General features: G+C 39.5%; 1 protein-coding gene across 39 annotated transcripts in view; it reads left to right on the top strand.

Annotated features, from left to right (window-relative positions):
- Positions 1-24,609, top strand: part of ALG2 (ALG2 alpha-1,3/1,6-mannosyltransferase) — a 588,615-nt gene that overhangs the window by 380,889 nt on the left and 183,117 nt on the right. For all 39 annotated transcript variants that reach the window (XM_084978261.1, XM_084980678.1, XM_084989986.1 and 36 more), the window contains one exon: positions 4,315-4,531. The gene's annotated coding sequence lies outside the window, so the exon portion shown is untranslated. The remainder of the gene's footprint in view (positions 1-4,314; positions 4,532-24,609) is intronic.

Raw genomic sequence — 24,609 nt, 5'->3', positions numbered from 1 at the left:
AGCGCAAATGAACCTTTCCACAGAAAAGAAAATCATGGACTTGGAGAATTGACTTGTGGTTGCCAAGGGGGAGGGGGAGGGAGTGGGATGGATTGGGAACTTGGGGTTGATAGATGGAAACTATTGCCTTTGGAATGGATTAGCAATGAGGTCCTGCTGTGTAGCACTGGGAACTATGTCTAGTCACTTATGATGGAGCATGATAATGTGAGAAAAAAGATTCTATACATGTATATGTACCTGGGTCACCATGCTGTACAAGTAGAAAAAAAAAAAAACAGTATTTGGGAAATAACAATTAAAAAAGAAATCCAAACCATTTTTGGATTAAGTTAACATTTAGTAATGGATGATTTCATTAATTTAGATCCCACTAATTTAAATGTTAAGATAATTCAAGTAAGATCAGGCTAAATTTGTTTTTTTCTTCATCTTTGAATCAAGGTGAATAATGGTAGGAAGTGTTCTATTGGTTAACAAATGAGCTGCCAGCTTCTCATAATGTTAAGTGTACTTTCCATATAACCTACCAGTTTCACTTGTAGGTATTTCCCCAAGAAAATGGAAATATTTGTCCATCCAAAAACTTGCACACAAATGTCCAGAACAGCTTTATTTGCAATATCTAAAACCCAGAAACAATCCAAACCCTTCAGTAGGGGAATGAATAAACAAATGGTGGTATATCCAGATGGTGGACTATTACTCAGCAGTGAAACAACACGATGTGTGGGGATGAATCTCAGAAACAATGCTGAATGAGGGGAGGCCAGACACAAGAGATCATATGCTGTATGGTGTCATTTATATGAAATTCTAGAACATGTACTGTTAATTTCTAGTTACAGAAAGCTGATCAGTGGTTGTCTAGGGATGGAGGTGGAGCTATTGACTGGACAGGGCACGAGGGAATTTTTTGAAGTGGTGGAAATATTCTATATATTGATTGAGGTGGTAGTTATATGCGTGTATGCACTTAGCAAAACTCAATGAACTATACACTTCATATGTGGAAACTTTATTGTATGTAAATTATATCTTAAAAAGTTATACTTTTAAAAAGTGACATGCCATTACAGGTATCTTCATTAATAGCAAAAGTTCTATTCTACCCCTTATACTCTCTGAGCTCCCTCTTCTTTCCAATTTTAGCAGTATCATTTTCAACATGCAATTGGTATAGGGAATTCCAGCTTAAGTTCAACAGATACATTATAAAAGATGAAAAATAAGAATAAACCCTTCTGCCTTATATCTAATAGGTCCCCAAATTCTACTTATTCTGACTCCTAAATATTTCTTGCATCTTTACACTATTGCCTAACTTTACCTCCACTGCCTTAAGTTAGCTTTCAGTTATCTCCCAACTGGTCTCCTTCCTGCTATAATCTGATTTGAATAAAAGTATCCTCCACTCCATCTTCCAGAAAACAAAACAGTACCCATAGGCTTTATGGTTAAGAGAAGGTCAGGAAACCTGTAGGAGAAGTGAGACAAGCATGGAACAGGATAGGGCATTGGGGGAAGCTTGATGATGTTCTTTTATGCTTGCTCCTGAGATTCCTAGAATCAAGATGTGATTCTGAGTAGGCTGGATGGTTTTCAATGCTGTTGACATTTTCTGTGTTTGTGTTCTTTTGTGTGTCAGAGAAGCCCCTTTGGAAGTATTACCCTATTTTAATTATGCTCAAGGGAAATAGGGAAAAAGGCTTATGTTCCCTCTGAGGCTGGTAGGGAGGGGCCAGGTGTGGTGGTGGCCACAGGAATCAGAAGCAGAGAACCCTAAAGAAGGACAGGATACTTGGGAGGGGGAGCAGAACCAAAGCTCAAAGTTTCAGCCTGCCCCAGCCCCTAGCACCTACCCACCCTTTACAGTTTTCTTCCAAGTCACTGCTTTTTTGCCTGTCCCTAAGAACATTCTGTCCTGTATGTATTAAAGGAGTGATGTCCTTTCTGTCTGTATCCTCACTTTCTTCTCCCATTGAGAAAGGTTGGTGATAGTGAATAGTCACCCAGGAGGAAAAAGGTGACGATTTTAGCCCAGCTTAGTCCATTGTAAAAGGTCTCTAAGAGCACTTCCCATGGCTGAAAGTGCCTTTTAGCGAGACTTAGGAAAGGATAGCTTCCAGTGAGATATTTCTCATCAATTACACATTTGTCAGGAGAAACACAGGCCCAGCTCAGAGATTTCCACCTTAAACTTTTAAAAGAAGCCACTTGCTAAAGGTTCTGGAGCTGGGGATGCCAGAGGGGCCACTAAAAATCAAACAAGTGAGCAGAAACTGAATTTGACTTTTGGCCCCAGGGACAAGAGAGATGGAAATGAAAGCTGACAGGCTCCTACTTGACAAGACCTCTGTGGAATGGAAATGGGTGACTCTCAAATCGGAGTGGCACTTCCTCTCCACGGGCCGTCCTGCAAGCAAAGCCAAAACATCCCCACCCAGCCCATCAATGCAAACACTCCTGGGCCACTGATTGGAATATTAGCAGGCAAGCTTTCCATCCTCAGTGCAGGACAGGTCTTTAGGGGTACAGATTTAACCTCAAAGACAACCGTAGATTCAGCCCAACAGATACTTCTCCATGGCCAAGGAAGGAGTGCACATTTTATTGTAGGGAGTCCTTGGGCATGAATCCTATTTTTAGAGTATCTTCTAGCTCTGGCTCTGCTATTGATGAAGTGAGTGAACTTGAACTTGATAAGTCACTTAGACTTTGAGGGCCAGAGTTTCCCTAACTATAAAATAAAAAGACCTCATTTTGTGGAAGGTATGATCATTCTGATAGCAATGATTTTACAAGTTGGTGATAATGAGTGGGAAGTCCAGATGAAGAATAGGTTAATTCCACAGAAAGAAAGTGACACTTGAACTGGGTCCAGAGAAAGCTGTAAGAGTTTTCCAGGCAGGCAGAGAAAATAATCTGGGCCAGGTAACACATTCCTCAAGGATTTTTTTTTTTTTTTTCTCTTTTTGTCTTTTTGCGATTTCTTGGGCCGCTCCCAAGGCATATGGAGGTTCCCAGGCTAGGGGTCTAATCGGAGCTGGCCTACACCAGAGCCACAGCAACATGGGATCCAAGCTGTGTCTGCAACCTACACCACAGCTCACAGCAATTCTGGGTCCTTAACCCACTGAGCAAGGCCAGGAATCGAACCCTCAACCTCATGGTTCCTAGTCGGATTCGTTAACCACTAAGCCACGACGGGAACTCCCGCATTCCTCAAGGATTGGAGGCAGGGGAAGGAGGGGAGATTTGTTGAGACCCGTGTGAGGGGAAAACAGTCAATTCAAGAGTGTTGAGAGTAGAGAGGAAACTAGATGTGTTTTAGATGTAAAATCAGTAGGTAGTACCACCCAGTTGAATGTGGCTTCCCACATTCAACGAGGATGGCCTATTGGCTCCTGCCTTGAGTAATTGAGAAGATGATGATTGAATTAAATAAAACGCCCAAGTGGAAGAGGATAGAAGCATGATGAACCCAATTTCTGACAGGTTGAAATAAGACTATGCATAATTCAACCAATTGCCCCATCCAGTAGACAGTTTGCTAAATAGGTATAAAATGCAGAGTTGTGGTTGATGCTAGAGAGGTAGGTCTGGATGTCATCAGCTTACATTGATCTAGATAATTTCAAAGTTTCTTTCTAAACCTTAAGTCAGAGGATCTGTGATTATAAATTGTGTAAAAGGGAAAGTCCAAAGGTAAACTTTTCTTCTCTCCCTGGAATATATATTGGTCTTTTTAGGGCCTCACATATGGCATATCGATGTTCCCAGGGTTGAATCAGAGCTGCAGCCACTGGCCTATGCCACAGCCACAGCAGCTTGGGATCCAAGCGGCGTCTGTGACCTACACCACAGCTCATGGCAACGCCAGATCCTTAACCCACTGAGTGAGGCCAGGGATTGAAACTGCATCCGCATGGATACTAGTCAGATTTGTTTCTGCTGAGCCATGAAGGGAACTCCTAGAATATTATTTTAATGAGATACTTACTATGGTTTTTCCCTGCTTCCCTTTTTGTGGTGCTTATGTGCCACAACAGGGTGTTCATAGGATTTTTACTACTGAATTTTGTTTTCTTGAGTTACGTTCCGATATTAGGGATTTTAGACAACATAGAATGGTTTCAGCCCAAATAGTTAAACAGTAAGTGGACACCAATGATGACTCCCAAAAAGACTTTAGAAACGTCTCAGCAATTCTCATCAATTATCAGTGGGTCCTCATTTTATGTGAAATAAAGTTCAGGCTCGTCAGTTTGGCATTCAAGTCAAGTCTCTCCCTCTTTCTCTCTCTCTGGTCAGTGGCCATGTCATAAGCAGCCCTAAGGAGAGGCCCAGGTGGCAAGAAACTGAGGCTTCCAGTCCTCTGTACATGAATGAGCATGGATGGAGATTCTCCAGCCTAGTCAGCCTTCGGGTGACTGAAGTCCTGGCAGACCTCCTAGCTGTAGTCTCTTGAGAGCTCTTGAGCCAGAGGCACCCAACTAAGCCACTCCTGGATTTCTGATACACAGAAACGGTGAGTTCAGTGTTTGTTGCTTTAAACTTCTACGTTTTAGGGTAATTTGTTGAGGTATGATCAGGAAAAGGAAAAATGTGCTCTTCTGATAATATGGGGGAGGGGGCCAGGAAGGGTCTGGAATGATTTCAGCATCTCGGAAGGAGAGCCCTGAAGAGTGCTGTGAGGATGGGCCTCACCCCAATTCTGTTCACCAAGTGGCCTTGAAAATGTCTCACCTCCTGTTCGGGCCTCAGTTTCTGTACTTGTAAATGGAGATGGAAGGTTTAATTCCAGGCTCCATTCTAAAACCCTTACATACATGTAGCACTTTACAATTTGCAAAATGTTTTTATATGTTGTAGTCCGGACCTGGAAGTGACAAAGAATAGTTTCCAAAACTTGAAAGAAGAGGAGATAAGATTGGCTTTGAGAAGTTAAACTTCAAAATCAGCACATATGGATTAGAACAGAGAGATACAAAATCATCTTAAAGCAGTGTTTAAGTGTCCTTCTGACTTGCTCTAAACTGAACCAAAAATACAACTGCTTTCTTCTTATCAATCAGTGGTGGGAAATACCATGAATGCTCTTTTTTTAATGTGTGAAAATCTCTCAGAAGAGTTCCTAGAACAACAATAAGTGTTTTGCTTATAACCAAGAGAAACTTAGTAAACCAATAAGTGGATTATTAAAAAGATATCAAGATTTGATATTCATAAATAAAGGAGTATATTACCAGAGTTTATTAAGAACTCCCACTTGGTGTCCTAATAAGAACTCTGGCTGCTACGTACAGTGCTGGGCAGCATTCATATTCCTTGGCTGGTGGCCCCTCCTCCATCTTCAAAGCCAGTGAAAGCAGGCTGAGTCCTTTCCCTGTTGCCATCTCTCTAGCTTTCTGCAGCCAGGAATGATTCTTTGCTTTTAAGGACTCATGCGAATGGATTAGACCCACTTGAATAATCCAGTGTAATCTTCCCATCTCAAGGTCCTTACCTTAATCACATCTGCAAAGTCCCTTTTGCCGTGTAGGTTAACATATTCACAGGTTCTGGGGGTTAGAATGGCCTTTGAGGGCCATTATTCTACATATCACTGTGTGTGTGTGTGTGTGTGTATATATATATATATATATATAAGTATATTATATAACAAATTCTGTATATAAAGATATTAACTCTACCTGTATCATATATTACATATTATAAAATATGACATAATTAAAAAATTTCTATATATGTATTGAAAATTTAAATTGAAAATAAAAATTTCTGTATGTATTTATACACACACACACACACACACACACACATATGAAATAGTGAAATATCTGAGTCTTTTTTCATAGTTGCTTGTCACCAGTCTTACTTCTCTACTCCTTGCTCCATACTTGTGACTTGAATGGAATGGCATATTTCTATATTTTCATTTTTTCACTTGCTTCTGCCTTTATTGAAGTGATTATAGCTGTTAGATAGGCTGTGTTTATAAGTATTTATGAATAAACACCACCCCACCCCCAGCAGTAACTTAAAACTACACGGGCCTAATTTCCCTCGTGTTTTATCTCCCTTGTGGGGAGACCGAAAGGCTCTGCTCTGTGCTGTTCTTACTTGGGGACAACAGTGGAGGGAAAATCAGCTCCTCAATCTGCAAAGGCTGAGAAAAGGAAGGGAATGTGGTGGATTGTGCGCTCATTCCTGAAACTTCACTTCCGGTCGCATTTCATCGACAAAGGCACAGCATTTGGCCAAATCTAAGTTCAACATCTCACTGTATATTTATGGATAGACCTAGTGACTCCCTTTAAACATACATAAACATCCTTTCAAAAGTCCACATCCTTTAAAATAGAACCATAGGCTTTATCGTGAGAAATTGCAGTCCCCTGCTCCACTCTCTAGCAGCCACCACTTTAAATTATTTCAGTGATTTCTTCCAGGATTTACCTCCAAGTTTCTAAATAACATGTGTATCATTCTATTTCCCGACTTTTCCATTTTAGCCACCAAATTTTTAAGGGTGGGGAAGGTTCAACTTAGCTCTCTTCCTCACACATCATGTTTACAACATCATGATCCTGTAAACATCACATACAGCTTGAGCTATGGTTTCACTTATACTATGGCTTCATTGTCTTTCTCGTGCATTGTCTTCTTAACATGAATTAAGTCCCCCCCCCCGTTTTTTTTACATTTGCTTAGTTTTCTGTGCACCTATTATTAATTTTCCCTGAGCTCTCTGACCAAGCTATAAAACTTCTCTTAACACATTCAGACACACTGAGCCCTTCATTAGCTTCATTCTGTTCTCAGAAACGTCCCTTGTTGGCCTTCCGTCCTCCTGATCCAGCTTTGTGACAGGTTACTTTCTAAGTCTGTTTACACCCACAATTCCTATTCCTTTAAAGCTGCAGGTTTCTAATCAAGAAGAGGGGAAAAAAAGACTAGATGACTTCTGAAATCCCTGCTCTCTGTTCTGGAACTGTGACACAGAGATGAATATTATGTGAAGCCCAAATAAATTCCAAGGATTGGCTCTGCTTTGTGCCCCCTGGCTAAAGCTTCTCATTTACCCCAGCTCGGCTACTGGGCCTGGGTCCTCACTGGTCCATCTTAGGCTTTGGTCGCCTACTTTGACTTCTCCACTCCACAACTTTCAAGATCTTGGTTGTCCTCTGACTTCTGTTATCCTGGAACCAATAACAAAAGAAGAAGAGTGAGGAGCAGCCTTATTTTTAGGAATTCCTGAATTCCCAAGATCCAGCCCTAGAAGCACTTCCATATTCTTGCTCCTCCTTTGTCCCATTAGAAGCAAAAATTATTAGACTTTACTCAAAAAGTGGAAAATCCAAGTCATAGAGAAAAACAGTGTGAAAGTTAATATCTTGTTATGCTCTTATCTGGGAACTGATTGAATTTCTAAAAGCCCTTGAGGTGCTCCTGCTGGCAGCTGGGATTGAAGGTTCAAAGCAGAGAAACTGAGCACGTGGGGGAAATGCTTTTACTTTATGATTTACTTCTCACTCCTGACGATGGGATGCAATGTGCTAGGGGGGAGTGGAATGGGAATATAAATATTGCTATAATAATGAGAATGCTTTCATACCTGGTGAGGCAGGGAGAATGATGAAAATGGTTCTGAGACACTGATGAAACCCAGAGTGGTGTGGTTCTGAGTGGAGAATTTGTTAAGAAACCTGAGAAATTTCTGCCTACTTTAGTCTACCATCAAGGAAATTATCCCCCCTTATTTTTTTTTAAACTCATTTTCTGTTCTGTGTAGCACAACTGGAGATTAGAATAGAAGAGATGTTCCTGGGGCCTTCTCTGAAAACAATAGCCCCACCCCAACGACAGGGAAAGGATTGATGCTAGGAATTACCAACTCGTAAATGGAAATTAATACTGTAATTAGCAAGGTAGGAAAATCTATCTTATTGTAAATTGTGATACTTATAGATTGTGATATCCCCCCTGGGATCACCAGGTTATTTAAAAGGAATAAATCAGGAACCACATTCAAGCCTATAAGGATGTCAGAAATATTCAGGGCAGACATACACCTAAAACAGATAATACTTTCACCAGGGTTGTAAAACAGTGGATAAAGTCAGTTTTTTAAAAGATACACATTTGTGATTTTTGACACTTCTTAGATGGAAAATGTTTTCAGATTGGCTTTTGAATATCAACATTGTTACCTAGACAGCTTTCTAGCAAGCAGACTGAAGACATTGGATAAAAAGATTAGTCTCACAAAATACGAGGAGATGAATATTGCATTTCAAATAAAAGCAGAAGTCTCCAAGGATGAAATATAAACATTTGATAAACCTGCAGCTCTGATAAAAATCTATATAATGGCCTTAACATTTCTATAGCTGTCCAAAATATGGAGCCTGCCTTCACATCCATTAACTCATTTGGTTCTCAAGTGTGTGTGCGTGTGTACATAGTATGGGAAGAGGTAAATGAGAGGAATGTTAAAAAAAAAAATCTTCATTTTACAGATGAGGAAGTGGAGCCCAGAAAGATTCAAGCTCACACTGTCTCCCAGGTATTAACAGACTGTGTGTAATTAATGTTACATGCTCCTGAATCAGAATTTAAATGGAGCCCAAATGGAGCCCAAATGGAGATGCAACACAGAGATGGCATTCTAGCCACAGTAGTGTTGTGATTTCAAGTTTATTAGTTCAAGAATGAATCAATGCAAGCAATGTAGGAAAAGTACTCACCTCCCCACCTTGAAAATTGATTAAGGAATAGCAGAATTTAGTATTGTCCCCATTATTATGCCCACATTTGACAGATTGGTTAGAGCTCTGATAGTTATAGTGCATCATAGCCTGCCTTGAATTGGGGCTCTACATGAGTACGTGTCTTCCTTTCTGAACCGCGAGAGCTCACAGACCAGCAACCAGATCTTTAATATGTTGTTTCCATCCAGTGTATATCCCAGTGCCAGTGCTTCATAAACATGTAGAGTGGAATAAACCATGAGACACTTTGCAATACCACCAATTGGGTCATGATGTAGGCGTGCAGACTGGAAGATTGTTGCATCCACTTGGAGGGTTGGAGGTGTCAGATGCCTCCCTTTTAAACCATATGACCTGGTTCCTGTCCTTTTTATGCAGTTTGGCCCCATTTCTTGGGATGAAATCAGTTGTAGATGACCTCCTACTTTCAAACAGATTGAAAATGTGCCTGCAAGTCTAGTAACAAACTCATGTGCTAAAAGGGATGGTTTCCATGTTCCAAAACTTTAAATCCCTTATCAGGAACACTGGGCCCTGTGACAGGGTTGTGGGAACCCTGCAAACCCCATGAGTGATGACCCACGTAATATTAATAACCCTCATCCCCACTCTGACCCAAACCCTGGACTCCATCCTCAGCCAGGCTCTCATGGAAGGACAGGCCCAGTCAGGGATTGATGCACAAGCTTCAGGAGCATCTGTGGAGAAAACCTCTGCAAACTTTAAAGAGAAATGCATCATGAATGATTCCTAGTTTGTCTATAAAGAGGAGAAAAGATTAAAATAAATGTATATGTAAGTATAAACAAAAGATAGGAGTAAATAGAACGAAAAAAGTTTTAATGACTTTTTCTAGCTGGTTGGATTATGATTTGGGGTTTTTCTTTTCTATTTTTTTTAATTGGTTTAAGGTATTCATTGTTTAACATCTATAAATACTTTTACGTTTATTTTTAATCTTCTTGTAAGACATTAAATACACTACTATTAAGACTAAAATCCTTTTTGGCTACCATCCCCAAATTCCCAGGGGTAATCACATTACTTTGGCATGCATCTTTCTGGATTTTTTCTTAATATATATTTATACATACATATGTATGCACATATAAAACAGTATTGTTTTGTTTCTACATAGGTGGCATCATACAATACATATTCTGCAATTTTTGTTCCATATCAGTTGCATATAAATGTACCTCATTAAAAGAAATACTGTTCCATCAAATGGAGAGACTACAGGTTTAGTCCCACTGATCCTGCACTAGAATCATGTAAGGAGTCTTAAAATCAAACCAATGCCCAGGCCCCATCCCTGGGAACTGATGCAACTTTTTTTGCTTTCCCTATTGCCCAAGTGTTTTAATTTGTTACTGTTTTATAACAATATCACTCTGCGTAATCTTGCACATATATGTGGGTGGTATTCTAGGAAGATTTTTTTTTAAGCACTTACATTGCTTATTGCAATACCAGTTTACACTCTTACCACAGTATGTGAAAATATCCCATACACTGCTCTACCTTGGATATTATCTAATTTAAAAAATTTTAAACTTTTTGCTGCTTGGATGGATTAAAACAAATAGTATGTCATTTATTTTCATTCTACTGATAATTTTTAAGATTTATATCTTTTCTTATGTACAGTGAGAGATTAAGGGCACAAGTTACACAGGTTTGTATCCCAGCTGAGTTATTTGCCTTCAGTCTAGTTGTTAATCTCTCTGTGCCTTAGTTTGCTCACTTGTAAAATGAAGAGAGTAATAGTGCCTAGTTCAGAGGCTTATTGTAAGGATGCAATGATTTAATATAGGTAAGGTTTTAGAACAGTATCATCACAGAGCAAGCATACCACAGATGTTAGTTACTTGTTTTGGTCTTCTGTGTTTTTTTTACTATTGTTACTTAATCAGAAATATTTGGATAAACACACACATACAAATTGAAGACATATCATGATTTAAATAAGTAGCTAATATTTGGGATCCCAAAGTGATTTAAAAAAAAAAAAATCTTGGAGTTCCCGTTGTGGCGCAGTGGTTAACGAATCCGACTAGGAACCATGAGGTTGTGGGTTCGGTCCCTGCCCTTGCTCAGTGGGTTAATGATCCGGCGTTGCCGTGAGCTGTGGTGTAGGTTGCAGATGCGGCTTGGATCCCGCTTTGCTGTGGCTCTGGCGTAGGCCGGTGGCTGCAGCTCCGATTAGACCCCTAGCCTGGGAACCTCCTATGCCGCGGGAGTGGCCCAAAAAATAGCTAAAAAGACAAAAAAAAAAAAAAAATCAAAAAATCTTATTCTGACCCAAGGACAAAGGGGTTTGAAAAGCTTTTAACCCTTAACAAAGGTTATAATTAAAAAAAAATTTCCTAGAGAGTTCCCGTCGTGGCTCAGTGGTTAACAAATCCGACTAGGAACCATGACATTGCGGGTTTGATCCCTGGCCTCGCTCAGTGGGTTAAGGATCCAGCGTTGCTGTGAGCTGTGGTGTAGGTCGCAGACGCGGCTCAGATCCTGCGTTGCTGTGGCTCTGGTGTAGACCGGCGGCTACAGCTCTGATTAGACCCCTAGCCTGGGAACCTCCATATGCTGCAGGAGTGGCCCTAGAAATGGCAAAAAAAAAGGACAAAAAAACATTTCCTAAGTGACTATGAAAGCAATTAATTTTATAAAAGTCTTAGCTCTAATGAGGAATTCTGTATCCATGTCTGGTTTTGGAGGAAAGTAAAGATAAAAAAACTAACAAGAAATAAGTTTATTAGCTTGTTCAGTAGGACTAATAATGTGACGTTTTGACAAAATACCATAATTTTTTTGGTAATACCTGAAGTAGGTGAAAAAATGTGTGTTATTTTCTCTCTTAAAGCAAAGCGTTATAGTACATGCAAAAGTCATCAAGGTGATTCAGCAGGCTTAGGGTGAAATGTTAACAAGAAGCTGATCAGTCTGGATGCTAATATAGGCAATGAGGTCTCGGGGGTGTCATCTAGGAGCACACCATCTCAAATCCTGATTTCCACATACCAAGGGTTGGGGAGACAATGTTGACTTAAGTCCTTTGCACTTCATTTCCGGGGCTTGAGATTTCACATCTTCTGTTAGTAATGATTTCCAGTGCTGTATTAATTCCACCGCTCCCACTTGTAGAAGTAAGCAAGGGGATAGGTCAAGTATAAAATAAAGTAGAAATGCAGTGACCTGAAATTCAGACCTTCAGATGATATCAAAATTATCCTTAAGCTAGACAGTGCTTTACAATTATTATCTTATTTATGTCTGTATTAGTTCTCTAGTGCTGTGTAACAAATTATTCTCAAAACTTAATGGCTTAAAACAACAAATCTCTATTATCTCAGTGCCTGTGGGCCAGGAACTCAGTAGAAGCTTAGCTGGGCGGTTCTGGTTTAGTGTTTCTCATGGGGTTGCTATCAGGATATTGGCTGAAGTGGCTGTCATCTTAACACATGACTTGGGCTGTAAGATCTGGTTTTAAGATGGCTTACTCATTTGGATGGCAAATTGGTACTGGCCATTGGCTCAAGGACTCAGTTCCTAATCACACTGAACCTCTCCATAACACTGCTGGAGTGTCTGACAGCTTGGCATTCACTTCCCCCAGAGGGATGCTACAAGAGAGCTCAGGAATAAGTTGTGATTCCTTCCATGACCTCGCCTCAGAAGATACACACCGTAATTATTCTAATACTCTATGATTACCCATTCAGCCTTGTTCAGTGTGTAAGGCAACTATTAAAGGGCATGAACACTCATCACTGAGGACCATTGATGGCCATCTTGGAGGCTGCCTACCATAACTTCTTTAAGAAGCTGTAGGTACACAGAAGAAGCACTAATACTCTGTTTTGAAGATGAAGAAATTTTTTTATCCCATAGAGGCAAGGATGTGGATGTGAGCCCAGGTCCTCTGAGGTGGGTTGTCTGTCCACACCTTAAAAAATAGAGGCCAGTAGGTCTCAGTGCCACTCAGGCACTTGCCTAACTTCATGAGAAACTTTGGGGAGTTCCATTGTGGCTCAGTGGTTAATGAACCTGACTAGGATATGTGAGGATGTGGGTTCGATCCCTGGCCTTGCTCAGTGGGTTGAGGATCTGGCATTGCTGTGAGCTGTGTTGTAGGTTGCAGATGCAGGTCAGATCTGGCATTGCTGCAGCTGTAGCATAGGCCAGCAGCTATAGGTGACTGGACCCCTAGCTTGAAAAACTTCCACATGCCGCAGGTGTGGCCCTAAAAAGCAAAAAAAAAAAAAAAAAAAAAAAGAAAGAAAGAAAGAAAGAAAAAAGAGAGACAAAATTTGATTGAGGTAGAAGTATATAGCTTAGAATACAAGCTCAAACATGCTTTAGAGCCCCTCAGTATTTGGGAGAGCTTGTATCTGGTTCCTATTCCCCATGGCCCCACTTCAGTTCCTAAAAATCATTAATAGGTTAATAGATTTTTTCTTTCTTCCTGATCCACAAAGATATCCCTTTTTATTTACAGTGTATTTTAAGCATTTTATTAACATTCCTATTAATTCAAAGATGAGAAAAGGCGTTTCATGGGAGCTTACTCCAACATCCTGAGAAGAAGAAAAGTATTTGATCTCTCTAACCTTAATTCCCCATTTTTAAAATAGGAACAAAAATTGCCTCTATAGGATTGCTGTGAAGTCAGATGGGATGATTCATGTAATGTGCTTAGTACAGTGCCAGGCACACAGGTCACGCACAGTAAATAAATATTTTTTGAGCATTCAGTAAACATTCATAGAGAAAAACATTATCGATATTACTGGGCACTTTATTCCCTTGGGTTTCTGTCTCTTTATCTGAAAAATGAAAGAGTTGGATGAGAGCAGGGATGGGGAAAAGGCTCCTATGTACCTGCTCCATCATGAATAAACCAACATGGGCTGTCTGGAGAAGAATTCTGAGACTAAACTTCTGGTGGCAGGAATGATACAAGAATAGGTTAGTGCTCTCTGTTTACGTCTCAGAACAGAAAGTGCTGACACTCGTGTATTCCTTTGCTATCACTGAACTAGATAATCAATTAGGTCTATTGAACTTTGGAAGTATAACATTTCATAATTCACCATCACCTTCTCACACAAAGGAAAAATGTTCTCTAGATTATTCAGAGTTTTTTGGTGACCAGCACAGTCATAATCAGTGTGCCTTTAAAGGTTTTAACCCCTTTTGTAAATGGCCAGCTGGTTACTTAATTGAATTCACCCAGTTATTTTCAAAACAACCAAGAGTATGACCAAATTCAGTCTTTCCTTCAAACTGGTTTTGCGTGTGTCTGTGAGTCGGTACATGACGATATATGTTATTTTAAACTCTCCTTATTTTTAATGATATAAACAATGAAAGCCCAAGTAAGAGAAAGGAGCTAACACATTTATTCCCATTCTGCCATCTGTTTAAAGCTGCTGATGTAATTCCAGTTTGAAATTGCATTAGCGCTTGCCTCCTGGACTTCTTCCTTATTTCCTTTTGTATTTCAGGCCTTCTGTACTTAAGAGAAAGCACTGCCTCTAGGATGTTGGTCAATTAATGCGCAGCTACAAGATAGCTCTGGCCATTTTCAAACTGGGCTCCAATTTGGATTTCCTTCACGATTAGCTAGAATGACTGTAACTAGAGTGTTATTTGCTTAAATGTATTTGGTATTTAAGGTTTGATTAGTGATGTTTTCAGCAATATCATCAACAATCAGCAGATTTGTTTACACTGCAGAGGATGGCAGAGATTATGGGTTGTGGTCGTGCATACTCAATCATCACATATTGGCTTCTTTTGACTTTTATCTCTTGGATTAGGCCTCAGAATTCAATTTAAAATTTTTAAAAAATGCATCTGCTTTACACCGGTTTGCATAATATTGCAGTTTTTGTTAAATTTTGTGATATTTTGTGGTGTGTATGTCTTTTATGAGACTAGGTCTCCTTTTCAATTATGTGTTTTACTAGATGACCAGAGTGTAGTTTCTTTGCTTGGATATAAACTGGGTGCGTAGTTCAAGCCCTTTTTCTTTTCACTTTCAAATATCAACCGTAGGGACTTGGCACTGGGTTCAGTGGACAAGGTATGTGAGGAGGGGTAGGAAGGGATAGGGGTAGGAAAACTGGAAACTTGAGCAGCTTCCTTCACTCTTCTGAGCCTTAATTTCCCCATCTGGGATTATACGAGAAGATTCTAAAAGTCTTTCTCCTCCAGACAGCTTCTTTTGATCTCTGAAATAGACACCTTTCCCTTTTTATAGTATCGTTGTAGTAGGGGGCACTGCTTTGGGTGCGTGAAATTGAACGTCATGTCAGAAAATATAACCCGAATAATAGAAGGTTGGATTGGAAGTGACCTTAAGGACTCTCCCCAAAGTTCTTTCAGACTCTCAGTCATAACCACCTTTAAGGTCATGACCAGCAAGAGAAGAGTGTGTTCACTAGGTATCAAGAATGGAACTTGACTTCAACAAGCTTATGTAGAATATCACTTCAACTTAGAATCATGGCTCTGAACCATGGCTCATCACTGCAGTTTGGAACTATCTGTGAAGTTATTTTTTAATATCAGTGTCTCTTGATTCTACGTCCAACATGCCAAATCAGAATTTTGGAGTGTGGGAACCTATTATGTGTATACTACCAAGATCCCTGGCTGATTCAAAGCCTCAGTCCTCAGTCAAAGTGGACAAGCTCTGTTCCAGAGAAACATTTCATTGAGATAGAGTCAATAGGAAAAGACTGGATTTGGGAATCAGAGACAAGGATTTGAGCCATGACTCAAGTGCCAAGGGAATATACAGGAAGGAGGGAGATCTAACACGACCAAGGAAAATCAGGGGAACCTTCACAGAGGAAGTGATATTTGAGTTCGATCTTGAAGAATGAGTAGGAATTTTCCTTTTGGAGAAGAAAAGAATGGTTGAAAGGAAGAATGTATTGGTATGTGTCGCAAAGAGTGTGTGCCAAACCAGGAAGAGTGAAAGGCAAGATTTTTTGATGCTCTATTCATCCCCTCCAGAGACCATGTGAAATGCTTGCACTAGACAGAGTGGCCTCTCCTTCCATGGTGAGGTTCTCTGGAGCCTACATGGAGAAGGGGAGTATCAGGGGGTGGGTGTGTAAAGGTAATCTGTATCAGCTTACTAGAAGTCATAACTCGCAGGTAATAATGAATTTGGGATTGATTCTGTGTGCCCCTGTTCACAAGTGTCAGCTCACAGCATACCGTATGCTACAATCAGCCGTGAAGGGCTGTGAGTAATGTGTTGGCCATTAAAGATGCAGTAGAGGAGAGTGGTTGAGAGGCAGGCTCTGAAGCCAGATTGTGGGGATTCAGTCCCAGCCCTGCCACTTAGCAACTACAAGCCACCTAAGTTCCCTGGGCAAATTAAATGTTCAGTGGGTCCACTTCTTCATTTGGGGGATTGGTTCCAGGATACCAAAATCTAGTGATGTTCAAGTCCCCTATATAAAATGGCACAGTACAGCATCCCTCCATATCCTTGGATGCAGAACCCAGGAGGACCGACTGTATAACAGAGTCAATAATGTCGCCTACCTCATAAATTTGTCATGAGGATTAACATGTATCTATAAAACACTTGGAAGAATAGCTTCCAATATAGACATCATCATCCTCATCATCCTCATCATCATTACTGTTGCTGTCTTTTTTTTAAATTGCTGCAAGAGTTTGAAGTCTTACACATTTGAGGAGATTCAATGTTTTATATAATTTATATTCATTTGCTTTACTAAATGGCAGAGATCAAGACCAGAGTGAGCTATTATCCAGAAAGTTTCATGTAGCCCAGGTTATGCCCAGAGCAGTAAATGTCCTCCAGTAGGAACCACTGTCTCAGGCACGCCAAGCCACCTAAGTAGGGTTGCCAGGGAAGATACAGGACAACCAGCTAATTTTTTTTTAATTTTTATCGAAATATAGTTGATTTACTATGTTGTGTTAATTTCTGCTGTACAGCAAAGTGATTCAATTATACATATACACACATCCATTCTTTCTCAGATTCTTTTCCCATATAGGTTATCACAGAACATTGAGTAGATTTTCCTCTGCTATACAACTGATCACCATTGATCATCCATTCCATGTACAGTAGTGTGCACTTGCCAATCCCTAACTCCCAATCCATCCCTCCGCCTCCCACCTTTTCTCTTTGGTAGTCATAAAATTGTTTTCCAAGTCTGTGAGTCTGTTTCTGTTTTGTAAATAAGTTTACTTGTATCATTTTTATAGATTCCACTTATAAATGGTATCACATGTTTATCTTTCTCTGTCTGACTTACTTCACGTAGTATGATAATCTCTAGGTCCATCTGTGTTGCAACACATGGCATTATTTCATTCATTTTTATGGCTGAGTAATATTCCATTGTATATGTGTACCACACCTTTATCCATTCCTCTATCAATGGACATTTAGGTTGCTTCCATGTCTTAGCTATTGTAAATAGTGATGCAGTGAACATTACTGTGCATGTATCTTTTTGAAATAGGTTTTCTCTGTATATATGCTCATGAGTGGGATTTCTCAATCATATGATAGTTCTATTTTTAGTTTTCCAAAGAACCTCCGTACTGTCCTCCACAGTGGTTATACCAATTTATATTCCCACCAGTAGTGTAGGAGGATCCCCCTTTCTTCACATCCTCTCCAGTATTTATTGTTTGTAGACTTGTTGATGATTGCCATTCTGTCTGATGTGAGGTAATACCTCATTGCAGTTTTGATTCACATTTCTCTAATAATTAGTGATGTTAAGCATCTTTTCATGTGATTTTTGGCCATCTGTCTATCTTATTTGGAAAAATATCAATTTATAGCTTCTTCCCATTTTTTGATTGGGTTGTTTTTTGTTTTTGTTTTGTTTTGTTTTTATATTTAGCTGCGTGAATCAGTTGTATGTTTGAAGATTAATAATCCTTTATCGGTCTCTTCATTTGCAAATATTTTCTTCCATTCTGTAAGTTGTCTTTTTGTTTTGTTTATGATTTCCTTTACTATGCAAAAGCTTTTAAGTTTAATTAGGTCCCATTTGTTTATTTTTGTTTTTATTTTCATTACTCTAAGTGGTGAATCCAAAACAATATTGCTGTGATTTATGTCAAAGAATTTTCTGCCTATGTTTTCCTCCAAGAGTTTTATAGTATCCAGTGTTACATTTAGGTCTTTAATCCATTTTGAGTTTATTTTGTGTATGGTGTTAGAGAATATTCTAATTTCATTCTTTTACATGTGGCTGTCCAATTTTCCCAGCACCATTTATTTTAATGGACTGTCTTTTCTCCATTGTATATTTTTGCCTCCCTTGTTGTAGATTAGTTGACCATAGGTGTGTGTGTTTATTTGTGGGCTATCTTGTCCATTGATCTATATTTCTGTTTTTGTGCCAGTACCATACTGTTTTGATGACGGTAGCTTTGTAGTATCATCTTAGGTTAGGACACCAGCTCTGTTTTTCTATCTCAGGATTGCTTTGACTATTCAGGATCTTTTTTGTTTCCATACAAATTTTAAAGTGTTTTGTTCTAGTTCTGTGAAAAATGCCATTGGTAATTTGATAGGGCTTACAATGAATCTGTAATTGTCTTGGGTGATATAATCATTTGACAATATTGAGTCTTCCAATCTAAGAACATGGTATATCTTTCCATCTGTTTGTGTCATCTTCAATTTACTTTTGCTAAAAATGTTATTATAAGTATGGGGGGAGGGTCCATGTGACTCCAGTCACAATTAGGAGCGAGAGTCCTTTGCAGAGAGGCTGGATCTCCATGGCCTCTTTGTCAAGGGATAAAAAGCAGGAGTGGGGGCTTCTCCCTAAGAAATCTTCAGGGAAATTGTTAGGCCCTGCAGGCTGTGAAAGATTTTGATAGGTGAGGGTAATTGCTGTTGCTCTAAGAAATAGAAATATGGGAGTATGTGCCATGTCTGAGAGCCACAGAGAAGATAGTGATGGCTGGGGCATAGGTATTTTGTGTGTGTGTGTGTGTGTGTGTGTGTGTGTGTGTGTGTGTGTGTGTGTGTTGTGTGTATGTGTTGTGTGTGTGGTGATAGTGGTGGTGGTGCTTAGGAGGACATATGGTCTGGGAAGTGTTTGGGGGCCAGGAGTTCAGGAGTTTAAGAAATTAGATTGAATGAGTTCCTGAATTAGTCATTTTGCTTCCTTTCTTAATGGATTTCATTATAGACATTCCAGTTTCCCTAAGCACTGCCATTTTTTTCTTATTATGATTAGTTTGTTTGTTTGTTTGTTTGTTTTACAATTCTTCTGTGTTCAGTTAGTGAAAGGTTGTAAGATGGATAGGAACAGCAAGATTCAATGATTATTTAACAAGTAATAAACTGACTGCAGTCAAATGTGCTTGTCATTGGAAGCGTTATTCTGTTATCTGAAGCGAACATGGCAGAGCTCGTTTATTTAATTAGAAGCTGTTTTTACTGGAATCCTTCCAGGAGGACAGTGGGTGTATTCTACAGCATTTTAGGGCTCTTAAGATTTCAGAGGTCTCACAGATAGAAATTAAATAAAAGGGGATAGTTAAAATATAACCCTGTGAACTGTTAACTTTCTCCAGGAGTATCTGTTGATTGCTACTTCCCCTTCAGCTGTTAGGGGATGGAGACCTTTATCCTCAGAACTAGGCAGATAAAAATTACATTAAAATGTACTGACTTCTTTTGGTGTTTTTCCCAGATTTAGAAGACACACATCTTGCCATTTCTTGATTAATTATTACATGGAAGTTGCTGAGAGGCAAGCTTGGCTCAATGTAATGAAGGACTAGCATATGATTGTGGAAACATTGCCAGGCTGGGTGAGGAGGATTTGGGTTCTAGTCTCAAGAGCACCAGTAATTCTTTGTAAGATCTTGGGCAGGTTGTTTCTCTTCTCTGGGTTTTGTTCTTCTCACCTGGCAAGTGAGAAGTGTATCTTACTATTTGCTTTTAGCAGCCACATTCTGAAATCCTGGGACACACTGGCAAGAAGGCTGTCCAAAGAGGAGTAGCCAGGAAAGCTAGAGCAGCAAGGAAAGTCCTGCTAAATGAAAGAGACTTCACATGGAGCCTTAAAAGAAGAACAAGTACAGGTGACCTGAAAGAACTTAACAAATATGTTCTAAACAAATCATTATAGACACATACAAAGGCTTACCTAGATGATGGAGGTAACAGTAGGAGGTTCTTTGGGTATTATTATTTCAAGAGAATTAAAGAGTTCATCAATGTGAAGATGTGAAGTGCTAAGTGTAGACCTTCTTATTTCTAGGAACAGCAGAGTGGGTTACTTAGACCAATCATCCCACTGAAAGCAACTAAAAATACATATTTTTAAAGAATCTTCTCAAAAGCATCAAAGAGATGACAAGAAAATAAGGAATTACTAGATTAAATATAAAGGGAAAATGGAAACCTAGCGAGATAAGCAAGCATTGTAAGTGTTTTTGATTTGAACATATTTGCTGATCCCTCAAAATCAAAGCTTTGTGCTGGCAGTCTGAAGAGGTGAGAGGGACAGAGGGCAAAGCCCAGGCCCCACACAGTGAGGTGTATCCTAGGATACCCTTCCCATAATAAGCTGAGGCCAGAAGTGACACAGTCCCAAGAATTACACCCTGGTTTCAAACCTCTGGGTCCTCTTCCAATCCCATACTACTCAAAGTGTGATCCATGGATCAAAGACATCAGTGGCATCAGGGAACTTACTAAAAATGCAGATTCCTGGGGCTCACCCAAGACCAACTGCTTATATAGTATATATACCTTAACAACATTCTTTTTAGAAGCAAAATCTGAATCCTCTCAGGAGAAATGTATTTTCATTGTCAGCCTCCAAGTATTCCTGAAATTAGTTTTTCTAATACAATTTCCCGTAAACAGTCCAAGATAACAAGTCACAAAAGGAAACTAGGCTCCACAAGAAAGAACTAGCAGAAACAATAGACAATATAAACAGAACTACAGAGACTGTACATGGTGGAATTATTAGATGCAGTCTATAAAATAATAATTTATATTCATAATATATATGTATGAAAAGGATCAGAAAAATTTTTTAAATGACTTCAAAGTATCTGTAGTGAATATAAAATATAAACTATAAAAATTTCATAGAAGATTTAAAACAGGCCTTAAAAATTCTAGACATAAGTTTTTAGCATGATTCCTGGCACTCATCCATTTGTGGATGACTGACTTGGGGTAGTGAGTTACCTGTCATTGAAAGTGTGTGCACAGGCTAGACAACTGGCTATGAGGATCATTGAAAAGGGGAGAGCAGTGTTGACTAAGCATTAGCCAGGTAATACTCAAGTCTCTCTGGGGTGCAGATACTATAAAATATTTTCCGAAGAATGGGACATCCCCCAGTTGGCCAGGGCCCTTAGTGTTCCTTCTAACTTAACTTTTCATGTCTGGGATTGAGAATCCTGCCTAAGGGTGCTAAATCACCCACTGCCCTGGGATAAATAACACCATAACTGTGTAATAGTGGCAGAAAGATGGGATCACCTGTGGATACTCCAAATGAAACAGAGGGAGACTATCTGGGGGACATCAGGTGCCATGGACTCAAGAAACGTTAGGAACTGTGGTTGAGACGGATTATTTGCATACTTCTGCATGAGTCTGCACAAGCCCTCCCTACTTTCAGAACTTTGTAATCTTCAAAAATAAAATGAGGAGACACTAGTTTCTTGACTCTCTTTCCTTCTTGGTTCTGTTTATCCTCTCTCCTTGTTCTATTCTAACAAATGCTCCAAAGGGAGGTCTATGGCCACATTTTCTGTCCACCCTCACCCTTTATAACTCCTTCACCCTAATTTCACTGCATGTCATGAGCTTGTTCAAGTTTGTTTCTCCTTTGGTTCATCCTCCAGCTTCTCTGATCATCTCCTTCTTGGGGCTCTCTCTTTGGAAATCAGTTACCATTTGAGGCACATAAACCATTTAATCTTCACATTAATCATGCAAGATAAGCATTTTTATTATTCCTATATAACAATAATAGGTGTTCATTATAGAAAAATTATAAATTACCTGTAAACCAAAAAATAAAATTGAAATCACCCCAAATTTTACCATCTGGAGATAACTGCACCACCGTTAATGCTTGTTATATTTTCTCCAGATTTTTTTCCCATGATTTTTTTGGGGCTGGGAAATGAAATTTTGTGCACTGAGTGTATTTTTTTAATGTATTTTTAATCATTAGCAAGAGATAGTGAATCTCTTTCCATATTAGTAAACATACATGCACAATATAATTTTTAATGTTTACATAGTTTGCTTTTATGAACTTATTTAACAAACCTTCAGTCATTAGGCATTTAAATTAATTCCAATCTTCACAATTAAAATAGAATCTTAAATCTATATCTTTGTGTATATCCTTAATTATTTCTCCAAGATAGATTCCTTGATGTGAAAATGGATCCATGCTTCTGATTTTGACAAATTTTCCCTGCAGGAAATTTGTACTAATTTAGATTCTCAACAACAATGTGTGAAGGTGAACATTTTCCTATACCCTAACATTTGGGTATTGTTGTTTTATTGTCTTGATTAATTTCACAAGCAGCCTTTTATTGCTATTTTAATTTTATCATAAGTAAGATAGAATATAGTCATCCCTTGGTATCCATTGGGAATTGGTTCCAGGACCCCTGTGGATACCCAAATCTGCAGATACTCATGTCTCTCATATAAGATGGCATACAACAGTATTTTCCGTTATGTTTCTTTACCATTTGATGTTCATTCTTTTGTGAATTAAACTGTTAGTATATTCTGTATATATTAACACACTTGCACATAGAAAAAAAATATTAGCATCATTGTTTTTGGTAGTAGCCATTGTACATTGCAAATAGTTTCCCCAAATTTGTCGTTTTCTTTTAATCTAATTCAATTTTATTAATTTAGGCCACACAGAGGTTTAAATTTTTGATGTGAACAAACTCATGAACCTTGATCTTTATGGTTTTTGCCTGTGGTTGCACACTTAGAAAGACCTCTCTCTGCAATTCCCTGGTGGCTCAGTGGGTTAAGGATCCAGTAATGTCACTGCTATGGCACAAGTTCGACCCCTGGCCCCAGAACTTCTGCATGCCATGGGTGCAGCCAAAAAAAAAAAAAAGAAGAAAGATCTCTCCCATTCTAAGATTATGTTCACCTTAGAGTATTTTTATGGTTTTGTATGTTACATTAGATCATTAGTACATCTGGAATTTATTTTCATATAAGGATGGGATAGAAATCAGTAGTGTTTCACTTAAGGCCAAACAGTTTTCCTACTCAACATTTTAAGTGTTTCTCAAATGGAACAGAGCAGAGACATTCTTGAATCAAGACCTGTGAATGGCTATATCTCTGAGTGGAAGGGAATTAATTACTGCATGTCAGAAATCAGCATGGGGCCAGAGCTATTAAACATACTAATGGCTTGGATGGAAGGAGAGCTGCAAAGCAGGCTGTGAGCCTCTCCCTGTCCAATGGTAATTTAAGTGAGTTACTTACAGCCCAAGATGACAGAGTGAAGAAAGCCAGACGGCTTTTGGTGTCAGAGAAGGGAGCAGCCATGGTGTCAGCAGACAGGACTGGATCTGGTTGTAATCTGCCTGCAAAGCTCACCCAACTCCTTAGCCCTCATTTTCAAGACTGGAAAGGGAGCAAAAGGCCTCAGAAGGGCTTTCAAATCAGCATCCCTTCATGGCCAGGACTGGAAAGACCACACCTAAAGGTTTTTCCAGCTAATTCCTCAGCAGCCACCTGTGCTCAGGATTCCCCTCCAGCATGGCCATCCTCTCTGGTTTTGCTCCACAGACTTCTGGCTTCTGATTTTGCTCTTCTACGTCTTCCACTGCATTGTCTTCTTCAAAGCACATATTTCATGTTAAAATCATTTTTCTGTAGACTTTTTTTTTCATGCTGTATGGAATCCCATCATTGCATGAGATTTTCACCTTTAAACTATTTTTTCATAATGCTATATTTCTTTCTTTTTTTTTTTTTAGGGCCACACCTGTGGCATATGGGAGTTCCCAGGCTAGGGGTCAAATTGTAGCTGCAGCTGCTGGCCTACACCACAGCCACAGCAATGCAGTATCTGAGCCTGGTCTGTGACCTACACTATAGTTCACGGCAACCCGGGATCCTTAACCCACTGAGCGAGGCCAAGGATCAAACCCACATCATCATGGATACTAGTCCAGTTCTTTACTGCTGAGCCACAACAGGAACTTGATAATTCTGTATTTTCTGAAAGTGGACTTTGGTTATTTTATGGACAAGAAACAAAATGACACAGAGTTCCTGTTGTGGCTCAGTGGTTAACGAATCCGACCGGAAACCATGAGGTTGTAGGTTTGATCCCTGGCCTCTCTCAGTGGGTTAAGGATCCAGCGTTGCCGTGAGCTGTGGTGTAGGTTGCAGACGTGGCTCAGATCTGGCTTTGCTGTGGCTCTGGTGTGGGCTAGCAGCTACAGCTCTGATTAGACTCCTAGTCTGGGATCCTCCATATGCTGTGGGTGCAGCCCTAAAAAGACAAAAAAAAAAAAAAAGTCAAAAAAACCCAAAATGATACTACTTGACATGACAACTTGTTCCCATGTGTCTTAAGACAAACCTCTGAGTAATCCCAACAGGTATGTGAACAAGATCTTGTGGATCTTGTGGACAAAGCCCAGATTTGAGAAGAGACTTGTCTGAGGGGTACACTGAATCAGGAGCAGATCTGTAACTCCACACTAGTGATCTGGACCCAGCTTCAGAACTCCACCTACTCAGCTTGATGGCTAT

The sequence above is a fragment of the Sus scrofa genome, chromosome 1 (assembly GCF_054392235.1).
Source record: "Sus scrofa isolate SSC_HxYL_T2T_F1_AM1 chromosome 1, Sscrofa_HxYL_maternal_Yorkshire_Landrace_v2.0, whole genome shotgun sequence".
In the NCBI taxonomy this organism is placed as follows: domain Eukaryota; kingdom Metazoa; phylum Chordata; class Mammalia; order Artiodactyla; family Suidae; genus Sus; species Sus scrofa.
This window is presented reverse-complemented; position numbering and strand designations above follow the sequence as displayed.